An 18,759-nucleotide genomic window follows, 5' to 3' on the forward strand; every position below is an offset into this window, starting at 1 on the left:
TGGGCTCTTCAAATACATCCCGGTAATCTGATAAAAACTCAGGGACTTCAGAAGGAGTGGAAGGCAAAATTAACAACAATGGAACATCACCATGTACCCCTTGACAACCCCAGCCGGACACAGACATAGATTTCCAATCCAATACTGGATTATGGACCTGTAGCCATGGCAACCCCAAAACGACCACATCATGCAGATTATGCAACACCAAAAAGCGAATATCCTCCTGATGTGCAGGAGCCATGCACATGGTCAATTGCGTCCAGTACTGAGGTTTATTCTTGGCCAAAGGCGTAGCATCAATTCCTCTCAATGGAATAGGATACTGCAAGGGCTCCAAGGAAAAACCACAGCGCCTGGCAAACTCCAAGTCCATCAAATTCAGGGCAGCGCCTGAATCCACAAATGCCATAACAGAATAGGACGACAGAGAGCAAATCAGAGTAACGGACAAAAGAAATTTAGACTGTACCGTACCAATGGTGGCAGACCTAGCGAACCGCTTAGTGCGCTTAGGACAATCGGAGATAGCATGAGTGGATTCACCACAGTAAAAACACAGTCCATTCCGACGTCTGTGTTCTTGCCGTTCAGCTCTGGTCAAAGTCCTATCACACTGCATAGGCTCAGGCCTATTCTCAGAGAACACCGCCATATGGTGCACAGCTTTGTGCTCATGCAAGCGCCCATCGATCTGAATGGCCAAGGACATAGACTCATTCAGACCAGCAGGCGTGGGAAATCCCACCATGACATCCTTAAGGGCTTCAGAAAGACCCTTTCTGAAAATTGCCGCCAGGGCACATTCATTCCACTGAGTAAGCACAGACCACTTTCTAAACTTCTGACAGTACACCTCCGCTTCATCCTGACCCTGACTCAATGCCAGCAAGATTTTCTCTGCCTGATCCACGGAATTTGGTTCATCATAAAGCGCCAGAAAAAACGCATCAACATCACGCAATGCAGGATCTCCTGGCGCAAGGGAAAATGCCCAGTCTTGAGGGTCACCATGCAACAAAGAAATAATGATTTTTACTTGTTGAGCGGGGTCACCAGAGGAGCTGGGTTTCAAAGCTAGAAACAGTTTACAATTATTTTTGAAATTCAGAAACTTAGATCTATTCCCAGAAAATAAATCAGGAGTAGGAATTCTAGGCTCTAACATCGGATTCTGAACCACAAAATCTTGAATGTTTTGTACCCTTGCAGTGAGATGATCCACACAAGAGGACAGATCTTGAATGTCCATATCTACACCTGTGTCCTGAACCACCCAAAGGTTTAGGGGAAAAGAAAGACAAAACACAGTGCAAAGAAAAATAAATGGTCTCAGAACTTCTCTTATCCCTCTATTGAGATGCATTAATACTTTGGGCCAGCTGTACTGTTATGACCTGGTGGTTAGGAGCACCCGGAATGACCTGATAGTTAAAACTCACACAGGACTAGCTCTGGGATGTGGGAGCTCTGCTGTCCGCAATCCCTAATCCTATCACACACACTACAAATAGCCGTGGAGTGCTCCTGACGCTCCCTAGGCGCCTCGTCACAGCCTAAGAGCTAGCTAGCCCTAGAGATAGAAAATAAAGCCTACCTTGCCTCAGAGAAATTCCCCAAAGAAAAAGGCAGCCCCCCACATATATTGACTGTGAGTAAAGATGAAAGTCACAAACGCAGAAATGAAACAGGTTTCAGCAAAGGGAGGCCAGACTTACTAAATAGACTGAGGATAGGAAAGGTAGCTTTGCGATCAGCACAAAAAACTACAAAAGACCATGCAGAGTGTGCAAAAAAGACCTCTAACCGACTAACGGTGCGGAGATGCCACTCTGCATTCCAGAGCTTCCAGCTAGCAAGACAAAATCATGATATCCAGCTGGACAAGAAAACAATGAACGAATTAGATACTATCAGGAACTTAGCTTCTGCTGGAGTTGACACGTCACCAGAAAGATCCAAGAGTGAACTGAACCAATGCAGAAACATTGACAGCTGGCATGGAGTAACGATCTAAGTGGAGTTAAATAGAGCAGCCAACCAAAGGATAAATCACGTCACCTGTGTAAGGAACCTCAGAAGCAGCAGCTCCACTCACAGCCACCAGAGGGAGCCCACGGCCAGAACTCACCGAAGTACCATTCACGACCACATGAGGGAGCTCGACAACAGAATTCACAACAGCTTTGTATGTCATGGTAAGGGTTTTGTACTGGAGTCTCTGGCCAATGGGGAGCCAGTGAAGGGATTGACAGAGGAGAGAGGCCGGGGAATAGCGGGGGAACAGGTGGATTAGTCGGGCAGCAGAGTTTAGAATAGATTGGAGGGGTGCGTGAGTGTTAGAGGGGAGGCCACAGAGCAGGAGGTTGCAGTAGCCAAGGCAAGAGATGATGAGGGCATGGACTAGGGTTTTTGCAGATTCTTGGTTGAGGAATGAACGTATTCGTGAAATATTATTTAGAGTTGAAGTCGGCAGGAAGTGGAAAGGGCTTGGATATGTGGTTTGAAGGAGAGATCAGCGTCAAGGATTACCCCGAGGCAGCGAGCTTGTGGGACTGGGGAGAGTGAGCAACCATTTACTGTAATGGATAGGTTCATTGGGGGGGTCGCGTGAGATGGGGGAAAGATGATGAATTCTGCTTTTTCCATGTTAAGTTTCAGAAATCTAGTGGAGAAGAAGGATGAAATAGTGGATAGACATTGAGGGATTCTGGTTACTAGGGAGGTGATATCTGGTCCCGAGATGTAGATCTGTGTGTCATCAGCATAGAGGTGATACTGAAAGCCATGAGATTCTATGAGCTGTCCCAGGCCAAAGGTGTAAGTGGAGACAAGCAGGGGCCCAAGGACTGAACCTTGTGGGACTGCGACAGATAGGGGGCGAGGTGAGGAGGTGGTGTGTGAGTGGGAGACGCTGAATGTCCTGAATGAACCAGACATGTGTCCCATGTCCTTACCTTTGACTGACTGACTGACTGAAAACAGAAGTATACCAGCCACACCCAGTCATTTTTAGACTGCACATCAGTTTGTTTGTTCTACTGTCCACAGAGAGGCTTGCAGAGTGCACACACGTTTTTTTCTGGCACAGTAATCTCACAGACACAGTTGCATAGTAGAAATTTTTGTTTTCATGCACAGAACTCCCACAGACACGGGTGGGAGTATAACTACAGTGGAAAAAAAGTATTTAGTCAGCCACCAATTGTGCAAGTTATCCCATTTAAAAAGAAGATTGAGGCCTGTAATTGACATCATAGGTAGACCACAACTATGAGAGTCAAAATGAGAAAACAAATCCAGAAAATCACCTTGTCTGATTTGGTAAGATTTATTTTGCAAATTATGGTGGAAAAAAAGTATTTGGTCACCTAAAAACATGCAAGATTTCTAGTTCTCACAGACCTGTAATTCTTCTTTAAGAGGCTCTTCTGTCCTGTAGTACCTGTAGTAATGGCACCTGTTTGAACTTGTTATCAGTATAAAAGCACCTGTCCACAACCTCAAACAGTCACACTCCAAACACCACTATGGTGAAGACCAAAGAGCTATCGAAGGACACCAGAAACAAAATTGTAGCCCTTGACCAGGCTGGGAAGACTGAACCTGCAATAGGCAAGCAGCTTGGTGTGATGAAATCAACTGTGGGAGCAATAATAAGAAAATGGAAGACATACAAGACCACTAATAATCTCCCTCGATCTGGGGTTAAACACAAGATCTCACCCCATGGAGTCAAAATGATCACAAGAACAGTAAGCAAAAATCCCAGAACCACATGGGGGGACCTAGTGAATGACCTACATAGAGATGGGAGCACCGTAACAAAGGCTACCATCAGTAACACACTACGCCGCCAGGGAATCAGATCCTGCAGTGCCAGATGTGTCCCCCTGCTTAAGCCTGTACATGTCCAGGCCCGTTTGAAGTTTGCTAGAGAGCATTTGGAATATCCAGAAGAGTATTGGGAGAATGTCTTATGGTCTGATGAAACCAAAGTAGAACTGTGTGATAGAAACAAAACTCATCGTGCTTGAAGGAGACTGAATGCTGAGCTGTATCCAAAGAAGACCAAACCTACTGTGAAACATGGGGGTGGCAACATCATGCTTTGAGGCTGTTTCTCTGCAAAGGGACCAGGACGACTGATCTGTGTACATGAAAGAATGAATGGAGCCCTCTATAGTGAGATTTTGAGTGCAAGCCTCCATCCATCAGCAAGGGCATTGAAGATGAAACGTGGATGGGTTTTTCAGCATGATAATGATCCCAAGCAAACCACCAGGGCAATGAAGGAATGGCTTTGTCAGAAGCATATAAAGGTCCTTCAGTGGCCTAGCCAGTCTCCAGATCTCAACCCCATAGAAAACCTTTGGAGGGAGTTGAAAGTCTGTGATGCCCAGCGACAGGCCCGAAACATCACTGCTCTAGACGAGATCTGCATGGAGGAATGTGCCAACATACCACTAACAATGTGTTCCAACCACTGACCGATTTATAGCATCAAATTGGAAAAAAACGTGGACATTACCCACGCTTCTGCAACAATAACGATCCAGGCGTATAGATGACAAAAAATGGCATTTTATTCTCAATTCTTTTTATTCTCAATAATTATTCTCTTCTAAAGATGCCTGATTCCATTTTTTGCTAAACATTTAAGGTAAAAAGTCAACTTCAAACAAGTGACTTTCATGGGTTGCCGCTTCTTCTTGTTATGTCCTGTTTTTACTTGATATACAGTTAGGTCCATATATATTTGGACAGACACAACATTTTTCTAATTTTGGTTATAGACATTACCACAATGAATTTTAAACAAAACAATTCAGATGGAGTTGAAGTTCAGACTTTCAGCTTTCATTTGAGGGTATCCACATTAAAATTGGATGAAGGCTTTAGGAGTTTCAGCTCCTTAACATGTGCCACCCTGTTTTTAAAGGGACCAAAAGTAATTGGACAGATTCAATAATTTTAAATAAAATGTTCATTTTTAGTACTTCGTTGAAAACCCTTTGTTGGCAATGACTGCCTGAAGTCTTGAACTCATGGACATGACTAGACGCTGTGTTTCTTCCTTTTTGATGCTCTGCCAGGCCTTCACTTCGGCGGTTTTCAGTTGCTGTTTGTTTGTGGGCCTATCTGTCTGAAGTTTAGTCTTTAACAAGTCAAATGCATGCTCAATTGGGTTGAGATCAGGTGACTGACTTGGCCATTCAAGAATATTCCACTTCTTTGCTTTAATAAACTCCTGGGTTGTCCATCTGTAGTATGAAACGACGACCAATCAGTTTGGCTGCATTTGGCTGGATCTGAGCACACAGTATGGCTCTGAATACCTCAGAATTCATTCGGCTGCTTCTGTCCTGTGTCACATCATCAATAAACACTAGTGACCCAGTGCCACTGGCAGCCATGCATGCCCAAGCCATCACACTGCCAACGCCGTGTTTTACCAATGATGTGGTATGCTTTGGATCATGAGCTGTACCACGCCTTTGCCATACTTTTCTCTTTCCATCATTCTGGTAGAGGTTGATCTTGGTTTCATCTGTCCAAAGAATGTTCTTCCAGAACTGTGCTGGCTTTTTTAGAGTTTTTTAGCAAAGTCCAGTCTAGCCTTTTTATTCTTGATGCTTATGAGTGGCTTGCACCGTGCAGTGAACCCTCTGTATTTACTTTCATGCAGTCTTCTCTTTATGGTAGATTTGGATATTGATACGCCGACCTCCTGGAGAGTGTTGTTCACTTGGTTGGCTGTTGTGAAGGGGTTTCTCTTCACCATGGAGATAATTCTCCTATTATCCACTACTGTTGTCTTCCGTGGGCGCCCAGGTCTTTTTGCATTGATGAGTTCACCAGTGCTTGCTTTCTTTCTCAGGATGTACCAAACTGTAGATTTTGTCACTCCTAATATTGTAGCAATTTCTCGGATGGGTTTTTTCTGTTTTCGCAGCTTAAGGATGGCTTGTTTCACCTGCATGGAGAGCTCCTTTGACTGCAGGTTTACTTCACAGCAAAACCTTCCAAATGCAAGCACCACACCTCAAATCAATTCCAGGCCTTTTATCTGCTTAATTGAGAATGACATAACGAAGGGATTCATAAGTAAGAAAATATGCGGCACTCACCCCAAATTCTGCAGTGGAAAGCGTGAATTTTAATGGAAAACTTCAACAGATAAACATCCGTTATAACATAAGGTAAGCAGGAGGGTGCGGTGTTGGAGCTTGGACGACGGCCGTTTCGCACAGCAGGTGCTTCAACGGGTCCAGATGGTAGATTGCTACACGTCATTTCCTTATAAAGGTTTCTTGACGTGCAAGCGTTATTCAGAAAGTGAAAATACATACATATCAAATGTGTGAAATAGTGACAAATTATAACATAATCTACATAAACAGAACCTGCAATATAAAGGATTAATGCAATTAGTATTTTATACAACATTAAATATTAAATATTCTTATTAGTAATATTGCTTTTTATTTTTTACTTTTTAAGAGCTATATTTATAGTATTTTTCCGACCTATACTATTATAAAAATACAGACATGTCAAGCCTGTCGTTTAATCCTATCGGACCTTGTGCGTTAGCATTTAGGATCCATTTGGCTTCTTTTTGTAATAGTAGCCTGTCTTGATCACCTCCCTGCGGGGGAAATTTAACTATTTCAATGCCTGCAAAACTGAGCAACTCAGGGTTGGTTTCATGTTTCTCTCTCATGTGTTCTATTAGTCTTAGACAGCCTTTTCCCGTTCTGATTGAATTATAGTGCTCTCTGAACCTCACAATCAAAGGTCTTATTGTCTTGCCGATATAGAAATACCGGCAAGGACAGAACAAAACATATATCACATATTTGCTTTTACAGAAGATAAAATCTTTTACCCTATATGTAATAGAACCTATTTTCAAAGGATTTTTTGTTACATGAAGGTGGCAGAATCTGCAATTGCCGCATTTATGGTTCCCTACAGCAGTATTACTAGTTAACCATGTATTTTTAGAAGACAATAATCTGTTATGCACCAATAAATCAGACAAATTGTGGGCACGCTTATATGCAAACTTTGGAGCATTTTTATATATTGATACAAGATCTTTATCTGTTTGTAATATGTGCCAGTTTTTTCTGATGGAGGCATGAATAGCCTTATCCATATTACTGTGCTTAAAACAGAATGAAAAATTACTGTCAATTTTTTCACTTTTATTTTTTCTTTTTAGAAAATGGGATTGAGTATATTTATTTATCCGAGTTTCGGCTTCATTTAGTAGCTGTGAAGGGTAACCTCTTTTTAGGAAGCGGGTTTTTAATTCATTTATCTGTTTATTAAATGTTATATCGCTGTTATTAATTTTACGCAATCTCGTCATTTGGCTGTATGGCAGTCCTCTTTTCGTGTGCAAGGGATGAGCACTCCCGAAATGGAGAATATTATTGGTAGCAGTTTGCTTCCTAAATACTTTGGTAAAAATATTTCCTTCTATAATTTCCATTTTGACATCCAAATATTCGAGATTGTCATTCCCAAAACAATAGGTAAATCTCATATTTTCACTATTGGAAAGATTCAAATATTCCACAAATTCCCTAAACTCTATTTCATTACCATCCCATATGATCATAATGTCATCCACAAATCTAGTATAGAATCGAATATGCTTCAAAAAGGGGTTATTGATATTATTGACATATGTATCCTCAAATACTGCTAGGAACAAATTTGCATATGTACAAGAGATGGGCGTACCCATTGCAGTTCCAATTAGTTGTGTATACCATCTATCCATAAATTTAAATGAATTATTTGATAATATAAAATCCAAACTGTCCAATATAAACGCAATAATTTCTGGATCTAATTCCCTTTTGAGTAGAATTGTTTGAATGGCCTGTATACCTTTTTCCTTTGGGATTCGGGTGAATAAATTCACTACATCAATAGATGCTAAAGCAAACGTAGGTTGCCAATCTACCTCTTTTAAGATTGATACTAATTCTCCCGAATCTTTAATATATGAAGGAATTGTTAGCAATAATGGTTTCAATAACCAATCCATATATTGAGACAATGCTTCGGTTACAGAATTGATCCCTGAAATTATTGGGCGTCCTGGGGGTTCTTTTGTATCTTTATGTACTTTAGGTATACTGTACCAATGGGGAAATTGCGGGTGTTCTAACAGTAAACTCTCTGCACGCTTTTTTGGAAGGATTCCTTTCTCAACATATTTCCTCAACAGCGATCTTAGTTTAAGTGTATATTTGTGGGTGGGATTATTTGGCAAAGTACAATAGGTGGTCTGGTCATTTAATTGTGTGTATGCGTCTTTTATATAATACTCTTTATCTAACACAACAATATTACCTCCTTTGTCAGCTCTCCTGATAACGACATCGTCCCATTTTTGTAACTCTTTCAGAGCTATTAATTCGTTATTGCTAAGATTGTTTGTTGGGGCAGGATACAGAACTGCTTCTACATCTTTTATGACCAAGTCTTGGAAGAGATCGATGACGTTACCAGGAGAGGTGGGAGGCATAAATCGGGACTTAATACCGCCTCTGAATGATTTCATTTTGTCCATATTTACAGTCTGTGTGCCAGATGTATCATGTTAAGTCCTTCTCAGTCCCTGGCTTACTAGAGGTAGGGATCCTGAGTAAATGACACGCAAACAAGGTATTGTGTGATCATATACAGGGGAAGCCCAGGAGCACATCTCTCTCTCTGGGCTTTGCCCTCCCTTTATATAGAAAATAATTATTCTTTTACAGACATGCGCACAAGCGCTCATATTTCACTATCTCTTACATAAACAATCTATACCAGTCTTTATCAGTAGAAAGTTACATCATCTAGAAGGTGAATAAAGGCTGCTATTGAAAGAAGGAATGCACACATGATTACTTCCATAAAAGGAAATGTCAAGTCAGCAGAAATGTATCTTGTTGTAAGCGAGATTTCTCAGGAAGAAGACAAGATGGATTGTTTTAGTTCAGTCTGATCTCCACAATTCCCCCCTTTGACATTTTCTTTTATTTATTTTATTACCACAGGGCCAAAGACAAAGCCTTTATTTGGTATTACACATGTACATGCTTGTATTCAATAAGAGAATCAAATCTAGTATTAATTCTTCCGTTTAACTCTCGCAACCTTTTCTTTGTTTTGCAATAAGTAATGGGTACAGATCCAACAATCTGTCAGGGTTTGTGTATTGTTTAACAAGTCATGCACTAATTTTCTATGATGTTGTACGAATCTATTGTTCAAAGGGGCTAGAGAATTCAGTCTATCCCACGCCTCCGTTGAGGTTATCATTATTAACATCAATATCATGAGTTTATACTGCTTTTCTTGCAATGGCTTGCATGTATCCATGATGCCTTTCCTTCAAGCTTGACTGATGTAGGTGTTGTCAACAGGACTTGGAAGGGTCCGTCAAACCTTGGTTCTAGAGCCTTTCTGGTGTGTCTTTTTACATAGACTTGATCACCTGGTTCCAACTTGTGACTTCCTTCTGTGTTGTCAGGATCTGGAAGGGAAGCAAAAACTTGTGCATGCACCTTAGTTAATTGTTTCTGAAGATTTTGCACATAAGAAGTCAATGACTCAATATTTAACACAAGTTGCTGTGGAAAATAACATCCTAAATTGGCAGTCCTGCCAAACAAAATTTCATATGGAGACAGTTTAGTCTTACCCCTTGGGGTATTGCGTATTGAGTAAAGGGCCAGTGAAAGGCATTCTGTCCAAGGCTTTCCTGTTTCAGCCATGGCTTTCTGTATTTTTAATTTTAAAGTTCCATTCATGCGTTCCACCTTACCAGAACTTTGAGGATGGTACGGAGTGTGTAACTGACTTTCAACACCCAACATTTTCAGTACATTTTGAAATATTTCTCCAGTAAAATGAGTACCCCTATCTGACTCGATCACTTCAGGGAGACCGTAACGGGGTATCAGTTCGGCAACTAGCTTTACAGCAGTGTTTTTAGCTGAAGCCTTCCGAACTGGATAGGCCTCTGGCCACCCCGAGAACATGTCCACACATACCAACACATACTCATACCCATTACTTTTTGGCAGCTGGATAAAGTCTATTTGTAATCGCTGAAACGGGTAGAGAGGTCGGACGTGGTGCTTCATAGGGGTCTTTGCTGTCTGTCCGGGATTATGTGTCAGGCATATAGCGCATGCAGCACAATAGTCTCTTGCATAGTTGCCAAAACCTGGAGCCAACCAGACTTGCTTTGCCAGTAGTGTCATTGCATTTGCAGACACATGCGTAGGGTGATGTAATCCACCAACTACTATCGGGTACCAGGCTCTAGGTAGACATATTAGTCCATCTTTCTTCCAAATTCCCGCTTGTTCTTCTGCCCCTTCCTTTTTCCACCTGTCCCTCTCCTCTTCTCCTGCATCTTCCTGTGCTTGTCTCAGTCTATCTTCAGTATTTTCTGTGGGGTTTACAGTATGAACCTGTTGTAAGGGTTTGACAGCTGCTGCTTTGGCTGCTTTATCAGCCCTATCATTTCCCCTAGATTCCCTAGTGTCGAGTCTCACATGTGCAGCTACCTTGATTACTGCTACTTCTTTTGTTTCTTGTGCAGCCTCTAAGATCTGTTTGATCAGAGAAGTATGTTTTACAGGTTGTCCTGACGCTGTCATGTAACCTCTAGCTCTCCAGATTACTCCAAAATCAAACACAATACCATGTGCATACCTAGAATCAGTGTATATATTAGCTGTCTGATTCTCAGCTATTTTTAGAGCTTCAATCAATGCTGTTAGTTCTGCTTCTTGTGCAGACTGTTTCGGTGGAAGTGGTTCTGCTTTGAGAGTTTCAGATTCTGACACAACTGCATACCCTGTATGGAAGTTACCTGTGTCATCTGCAAACCTACTACCATCTATAAACAGCTCTAAATCTGGATTTTGAAGTGGTGTTTCGGATACATTGGGTAAGCCTACCGTTTCTTGTAAAATGAGCTCTGTACAATCATGTGTGTCTGTAGGGAAAAAATTTGCGTGTGTATCAGTGTCCTTATTCCCCCCTTCAGACTCGAGAGGTAGCAGTGTAGCTAAATTGAGAGTCTGAAGCCTAGCAAATGTGATAGTAGAGGGGAGCAACAAAGAACACTGAAGCCGCAAATGTCTGGCCATGGAAATGTGTTTTGGTTGGACCTGGTTTAATATCCCATAAACATCATGTGTAGTTTGAACTGTGAGTGGATGCTCTAGGACAATTTCTGATGCTTTGTCCAACAATAGTGAGACAGCAACAACTACACGTACACAGGTTGGCGCTGCTCTAGCTACGGGATCTAACCTTGCTGAAAGATATGCAATTGGTCTTTGTTTCCCTGCATGCTTCTGGGTAAGAACTCCTGTAGCATGGGAATCAACTTCTGCAGCCATAAGCTGAAACGGTTTGGTGTAGTCTGGTAGCCCTAACGCTAGAGCTGAAACAAGGGCATCTTTTAATTGTTGGAACGAAATCTGACCTTCTTTTGTCAACAAATAAGGTTCACTTTTTACACAGTCATACAGTGGTTGCATTAGTTGACTTGCATGTATAATCCATTGTCTACAATGAGACACTATTCCTAAAAATGCTCGTAGCTGATTATGATTTCTAGGCTCATTCATCTGTCTTATTGCTTCAGTTCTTTGTGGTGTAAGATGCTTTTTACCTTGAGAAATGCAATGACCTAGAAAGACCACTTTGGTCTGACAAACTTGTAGCTTTTGTCTATTCACTTTACACCCTTCTTTTTCTAGAAAACATAGTAAACTCACAGTGGACCTTTCTGCAGTTTCTAGATCTGGGCAGCAAAGTAGTAGGTCATCCACATACTGCAAAATTACTACCTGTGGTTCGGGTTCAAACCTCTGAAGGACTGTTTGTAGGGCATTTGAATAAAGAGTAGGGGAGTGTATCATTCCCTGTGGAAGGCGTGTCCACGCCAACTGTTTGCCCTTAAATGTAAATGCAAACAAATGCCAACTATCTTGGTGTAAAGGAACCGAGAAAAATGCATTTGAAAGATCTATTACAGTAAATACTTGAGAACTGGCTGGTATCTGTGATAGTAACGTATGAGGATTGGGTACAACTGGGGTGATTGGATCTAGAACTTTGTTTATTTCTCTTAGATCATGTACCATACGATATTTGGGCATAGAACTCTTATCAAGAGTTCTCTTTTTGACTGGATACAGAGGAGTGTTAGCAGGTGATTGTATCTCTACCAAAACTCCTTTCTCTTTATATCCCTCTATCTGTTTTGTAATCGCTAGTTCCTGCTGGGCACTCACAGGGTATTGTCTGAGCTGTGGGAGAACAGTTCCTGGTTGCACAGATAGTTTTACAGGAGAGATATGCAATAGTCCCACATAGGTGTCACCCTGTGCCCACAGTGTTTCTGGGACCATTGAGAGGTCTAGATCTGTGGTGTACTCTTTTTCTTCAGCATAATCCTCAAAAGCCTGAATTCTAACATATTGTTCTAATGTTTCTGCATCATCAGGGATAGTCAGTATAACTGTGCCATCTTCCCTAAAATTGATGTTAGCTTCTAATTTCTTTAGGACATCAGTTCCTAACAAACATGTTGGGGCACCTCTGGCATACAAAAATCTGGATGCAAAACATTTAGGTCCTAATGAGACCTCTAGGGGCACAGTATATGGCAGTGTTCGAATTACCCCATCATAACCCTCAGCAAAAGTTGTTTGTTCTGAAATATCTTCCGGATTCGGAAGAAAATCTTGATTCAAAATTGAGGAAGTTGCACCTGTATCTATCAAAAATGGAATCTCTCTCCCCCCCACATTCACCTGTATCATAGGTCTTCTAGCTGGTAGGGAAGTTTGTAACACATCGAGTCAATCTGAATCTGGTATGGGACCATCTATGATGGTAGATTTCTGCTGGTTGTCCGTTTGGGGAGGGTTATTTCTGGGAACAAATTTGCCTGACTTTATATCTGCCAACTTCTTCCTGCACTCTCTTTGGAAATGACCTGGCTTTTTACAGTAGTGGCAAGGAAAGTTGTGTCTCACTCTTCCTCCTGTATTAGCTTGTGCTATTCTAACAGGCTTACGATTCTCTCTCATATCATGACTATTCCTAAACATCGTTGTTTCACAATATTTGGTTGTTCAATTGTTCTCCAATCTGGAGTAGAGGATTTAAATTTTTCTCTGATTTTCGGATCTAGCCCCTCTATTAATTGTTTTGTAAAAAGTCTCCTTACTGAAGCATCAGTCAAATCCAATCCTTCATCCCTAAAGCTATTTTCTAATTCTTGACTATATTCTTCAATACTTTGCCCAAATTTCTGCATAATCACACCCGTAGATCCCCTTTCCCTCTGTTTTTCTCTCATGAAAATTATTAATGCCTCTGTGAACTGGGTACCTGATGCTTCTGTCTGTAAGGCACCCCCTTCTGCCACTGGTCTATTGGGCTGTAGGTGTGTCAATAATTCCTGAAAAAGTCCGGGGGACATTTTCATTCTACATAATTCTTCCCCGTCCGCCCAGACCCCAGCATGAGTCTGCATGATTTGTTGTATGTATTGTGCAAATCGGATGGGATATTGAGTGGGATCAGGCGCATTATGCAGGAGGGACATACCTTCAGCAGGGGACCAAGGAAAATACTGTCGGGTCTGGTGATATCTAGTTCCCATTACCCCGTCAGCACCAGGTTCCCTAAAGGGTCTTGGTACTACCCTAACAGGGGCAAGTACAGCGCCATGTCTAGGTGTACCACAGACTAGGCAATCATTTCTCCAATCTGGATTTTGTTGTCCACAGTGTGAACATACCCATCCTCCTACCCCACCAAGATTGGGATACAAGGCTGGAAATTGTTTTCCTCCTTCTGCTCCTCCAGATGGTACAAATGATTGGGCTTTTGGATCTAGGTAAGGTGGTGGGATTATGTCACAACTTTTTCCCTTCCCCATAATCCATTTGGAAGTGTCTGGATCATACTTCCAATTCTCCTCTTTAGCTGTTTTTGAGACCTCTATCATACAGTGTATGATTTCTTCCCACCCATTGTCTTTGATAATTCCACCTCGTTCTTTACTCAGTCTTTCCCATTCAGTGCTAAACATAAGTGCTTCTGAAATTCCCAATTTTTCTCTTACCCTTCTAATCTGACTTCTGACTGTCTTCCCACATCTTTCCTGTATGATATCTGCTGCTTCCACTTGTCCTAAGACGGTTTTTGTCTGTTTATTTCCCATTTTTCTTTTTTTTTTTTCAATATTAGCTATTTCTACCCCAGGTGACGTTTGGACAATCACTTATCCTAGGTGATGTCTCGTTGCCTTCTCTCCTAGGGAGCTAAAATATTGAAGGGCTGATCTGCTCCATTCTTTCTAATGTGCAGAATGTACTTAAGTGCTATTATGCACGCAAACAGACCCAGCAACACCATACAGATCACAAAACTTTCTGTGTCAGTTAGCATACTTGTCCCAGGCTCATGGACCCGCGTCCTGGGCTCATTCTATCAAACCTTATCCAGAAATGAAGGAGGTTAAGCACTTAAATGAGAGTCAAGCATGGGCGGAGGTCTCCCCGAAAGGACGCAACCACATGACCCAGTTAGGCTGACTTCCGTGTATAAGGCTTATACCCCAACTATTTCGGCTTATTTTTCTACGCACTTTTGCTCTTCTTTCACAACATACCACAACCTTCACTCTGTTCACACACTGCCAGGGACAGGACTCATAAATCTATACAATATAGTAACCCGAGTTTTATAGGTATCTACTCACTACTAGACTAACCCAGCGTGACACGGCTCATAGAGATCTTTCGGATAATACAAGGCAGATAAAAGAGAACTAATAATGTCTCTTACCTGGCCAGGTTTTTCAGTTCATTTGCCGTCCATTATCCCAGATCTCCATTGTCCGTATCCGCAGGTGAATCTCGAGCAAATACTCTCATCTCGGGTCCCCGTTCGGTGCGCCAAAGAAATGTTAAGTCCTTCTCAGTCCCTGGCTTACTAGAGGTAGGGATCCTGAGTAAATGACACGCAAACAAGGTATTGTGTGATCATATACAGGGGAAGCCCAGGAGCACATCTCTCTCTCTGGGCTTTGCCCTCCCTTTATATAGAAAATAATTATTCTTTTACAGACATGCGCACAAGCGCTCATATTTCACTATCTCTTACATAAACAATCTATACCAGTCTTTATCAGTAGAAAGTTACATCATCTAGAAGGTGAATAAAGGCTGCTATTGAAAGAAGGAATGCACACATGATTACTTCCATAAAAGGAAATGTCAAGTCAGCAGAAATGTATCTTGTTGTAAGCGAGATTTCTCAGGAAGAAGACAAGATGGATTGTTTTAGTTCAGTCTGATCTCCACAATCATTTAGACTCAATAGTAGTGCAGCATCTTTGCTATCTTCATCTATTGCCGCTGGATATACCATAAATCCTAAAGCTCCAATCTCATTCTCTGCAAACGTCGATGTTTCATGTAATATTTGGAAGTCAGATGTAGATGACACATATTTTTTATCTTTTTGGAAATATTTATGAAGATGGAGTTTCCTTATACTTTTATATAAATCAATCTTGAAACCTGTCAAATCAAATGATTCCGGGAGGCAATAATTAAGCCCTTTAGATAATAATGCTATATGGTCTGCATTTAAAGTTCTTTTTGACAGGTTTAAAACCTGCAGTCCATCTGTTGTTTCTTCTGTATCCGTCAAGTTTATCTTCTCCATGAAACTTGTTTTCGTTTTCCTTTGGGCATTGCGGTTTTTTCCTCCTCGTCTGATCTTTCTTCTAAAGGGATTGAACCGCTTGCTTTTACTGAAGTAGTGGACTTAGGTTCACCTGTGTCCTCTGCAGCACTTGATTCGGAATCCGTAATCCAGCCGTCTTGCCTTTTCTTCTTATAGGCTTTTTTGCTTTTTTGATTGCGATTTTTATTGTAGTATGCAGATTGCTTTTTATTTTTGTTCCAATTAAAAATAGCCCCCATGTCGTAATCGGTTTTATCCCTTAAGAATTTTTCTTTCTTTTGTTGTTTAATTTCTATTTGCAGTAATGTTAATTTTCTTTCCAGTTTATTGTGAAAATTTTTGTTTTGATTATCTGTCACTCGGGAAGATAATTCTTTTTTGGCTTTCTCTAATTCTTGACATAAGATTGTATATTCTTTCTCATTTTGGGAAGTTACCAACAATAATAAACTGCGAGAGCACTGCAAATGAATTTTTTCCCATTCCTCTTGGAACGAACTGTCATGTTGAAACTGGGAGATTTCCTTGAAAACACGCAAACCTCTGGGCACTCTGTCACAGTCTATATATGATTTCAAAGATTTAATAGTCCAAAAAAGCCGCATTTCCTTTTCGGCAAGCATGCTAATTTTGGTTTCCAAGGTCTTCGTACTAATAATTTGAAGCTCATCCTTTAAATTGCAGTCTGCAAAAAACTCCACCGCACCCTCTCGCCCTGCTAAAATACCAAGGTTTTCCGATCCTGTATTCTCAGTGGAATCCATCTTTTCCGTATTATCATCCATGATTATTATTAGTCCTCAATGTAAAAACTTTTTAAGTATAAACTTGTATCAATCAAATCTGTGCTCTGTCCATCAACATGAAATTGATAATCCACATAGAGCTATAGAATGGGACGGCACTAGAACGATACCATATACAGCATTCAGGACTTGAGATGGGATCCAGAGTATTAGGCGTCACGCTTACTCCGGGGTATGAGGTGCTCAGCAGCTGAAAACTAATAGTTCATTTGTACTCATAAGTAAGAAAATATGCGGCACTCACCCCAAATTCTGCAGTGGAAAGCGTGAATTTTAATGGAAAACTTCAACAGATAAACATCCGTTATAACATAAGGTAAGCAGGAGGGTGCGGTGTTGGAGCTTGGACGACGGCCGTTTCGCACAGCAGGTGCTTCAACGGGTCCAGATGGTAGATTGCTACACGTCATTTCCTTATAAAGGTTTCTTGACGTGCAAGCGTTATTCAGAAAGTGAAAATACATACATATCAAATGTGTGAAATAGTGACAAATTATAACATAATCTACATAAACAGAACCTGCAATATAAAGGATTAATGCAATTAGTATTTTATACAACATTAAATATTAAATATTCTTATTAGTAATATTGCTTTTTATTTTTTACTTTTTAAGAGCTATATTTATAGTATTTTTCCGACCTATACTATTATAAAAATACAGACATGTCAAGCCTGTCGTTTAATCCTATCGGACCTTGTGCGTTAGCATTTAGGATCCATTTGGCTTCTTTTTGTAATAGTAGCCTGTCTTGATCACCTCCCTGCGGGGGAAATTTAACTATTTCAATGCCTGCAAAACTGAGCAACTCAGGGTTGGTTTCATGTTTCTCTCTCATGTGTTCTATTAGTCTTAGACAGCCTTTTCCCGTTCTGATTGAATTATAGTGCTCTCTGAACCTCACAATCAAAGGTCTTATTGTCTTGCCGATATAGAAATACCCATTCTATAGCTCTATGTGGATTATCAATTTCATGTTGATGGACAGAGCACAGATTTGATTGATACAAGTTTATACTTAAAAAGTTTTTACATTGAGGACTAATAATAATCATGGATGATAATACGGAAAAGATGGATTCCACTGAGAATACAGGATCGGAAAACCTTGGTATTTTAGCAGGGCGAGAGGGTGCGGTGGAGTTTTTTGCAGACTGCAATTTAAAGGATGAGCTTCAAATTATTAGTACGAAGACCTTGGAAACCAAAATTAGCATGCTTGCCGAAAAGGAAATGCGGCTTTTTTGGACTATTAAATCTTTGAAATCATATATAGACTGTGACAGAGTGCCCAGAGGTTTGCGTGTTTTCAAGGAAATCTCCCAGTTTCAACATGACAGTTCGTTCCAAGAGGAATGGGAAAAAATTCATTTGCAGTGCTCTCGCAGTTTATTATTGTTGGTAACTTCCCAAAATGAGAAAGAATATACAATCTTATGTCAAGAATTAGAGAAAGCCAAAAAAGAATTATCTTCCCGAGTGACAGATAATCAAAACAAAAATTTTCACAATAAACTGGAAAGAAAATTAACATTACTGCAAATAGAAATTAAACAACAAAAGAAAGAAAAATTCTTAAGGGATAAAACCGATTACGACATGGGGGCTATTTTTAATTGGAACAAAAATAAAAAGCAATCTGCATACTACAATAAAAATCGCAATCAAAAAAGCAAAAAAGCCTATAAGAAGAAAAGGCAAGACGGCTGGATTACGGATTCCGAATCAAGTGCTGCAGAGGACACAGGTGAACCTAAGTCCACTACTTCAGTAAAAGCAAGCGGTTCAATCCCTTTAGAAGAAAGATCAGACGAGGAGGAAAAAACCGCAATGCCCAAAGGAAAACGAAAACAAGTTTCATGGAGAAGATAAACTTGACGGATACAGAAGAAACAACAGATGGACTGCAGGTTTTAAACCTGTCAAAAAGAACTTTAAATGCAGACCATATAGCATTATTATCTAAAGGGCTTAATTATTGCCTCCCGGAATCATTTGATTTGACAGGTTTCAAGATTGATTTATATAAAAGTATAAGGAAACTCCATCTTCATAAATATTTCCAAAAAGATAAAAAATATGTGTCATCTACATCTGACTTCCAAATATTACATGAAACATCGACGTTTGCAGAGAATGAGATT

The 18,759-nt window shown here is 40.6% G+C and overlaps 1 long non-coding RNA gene across 1 annotated transcript; it reads right to left on the reverse strand.

The window, feature by feature from the left end:
• Positions 1-8,694: 8,694 nt before the first annotated feature.
• On the reverse strand, positions 8,695-15,416 carry LOC138665595 (uncharacterized). The gene is made up of 2 exons (XR_011318494.1): positions 14,902-15,416; positions 8,695-9,547 (listed from the first exon to the last, which is right to left on the reverse strand). It is a non-coding gene; the product is annotated as an uncharacterized lncRNA (long non-coding RNA).
• Positions 15,417-18,759: the final 3,343 nt, after the last annotated feature.

Source organism: Ranitomeya imitator, chromosome 2 (assembly GCF_032444005.1).
Source record: "Ranitomeya imitator isolate aRanImi1 chromosome 2, aRanImi1.pri, whole genome shotgun sequence".
Taxonomy (NCBI): domain Eukaryota; kingdom Metazoa; phylum Chordata; class Amphibia; order Anura; family Dendrobatidae; genus Ranitomeya; species Ranitomeya imitator.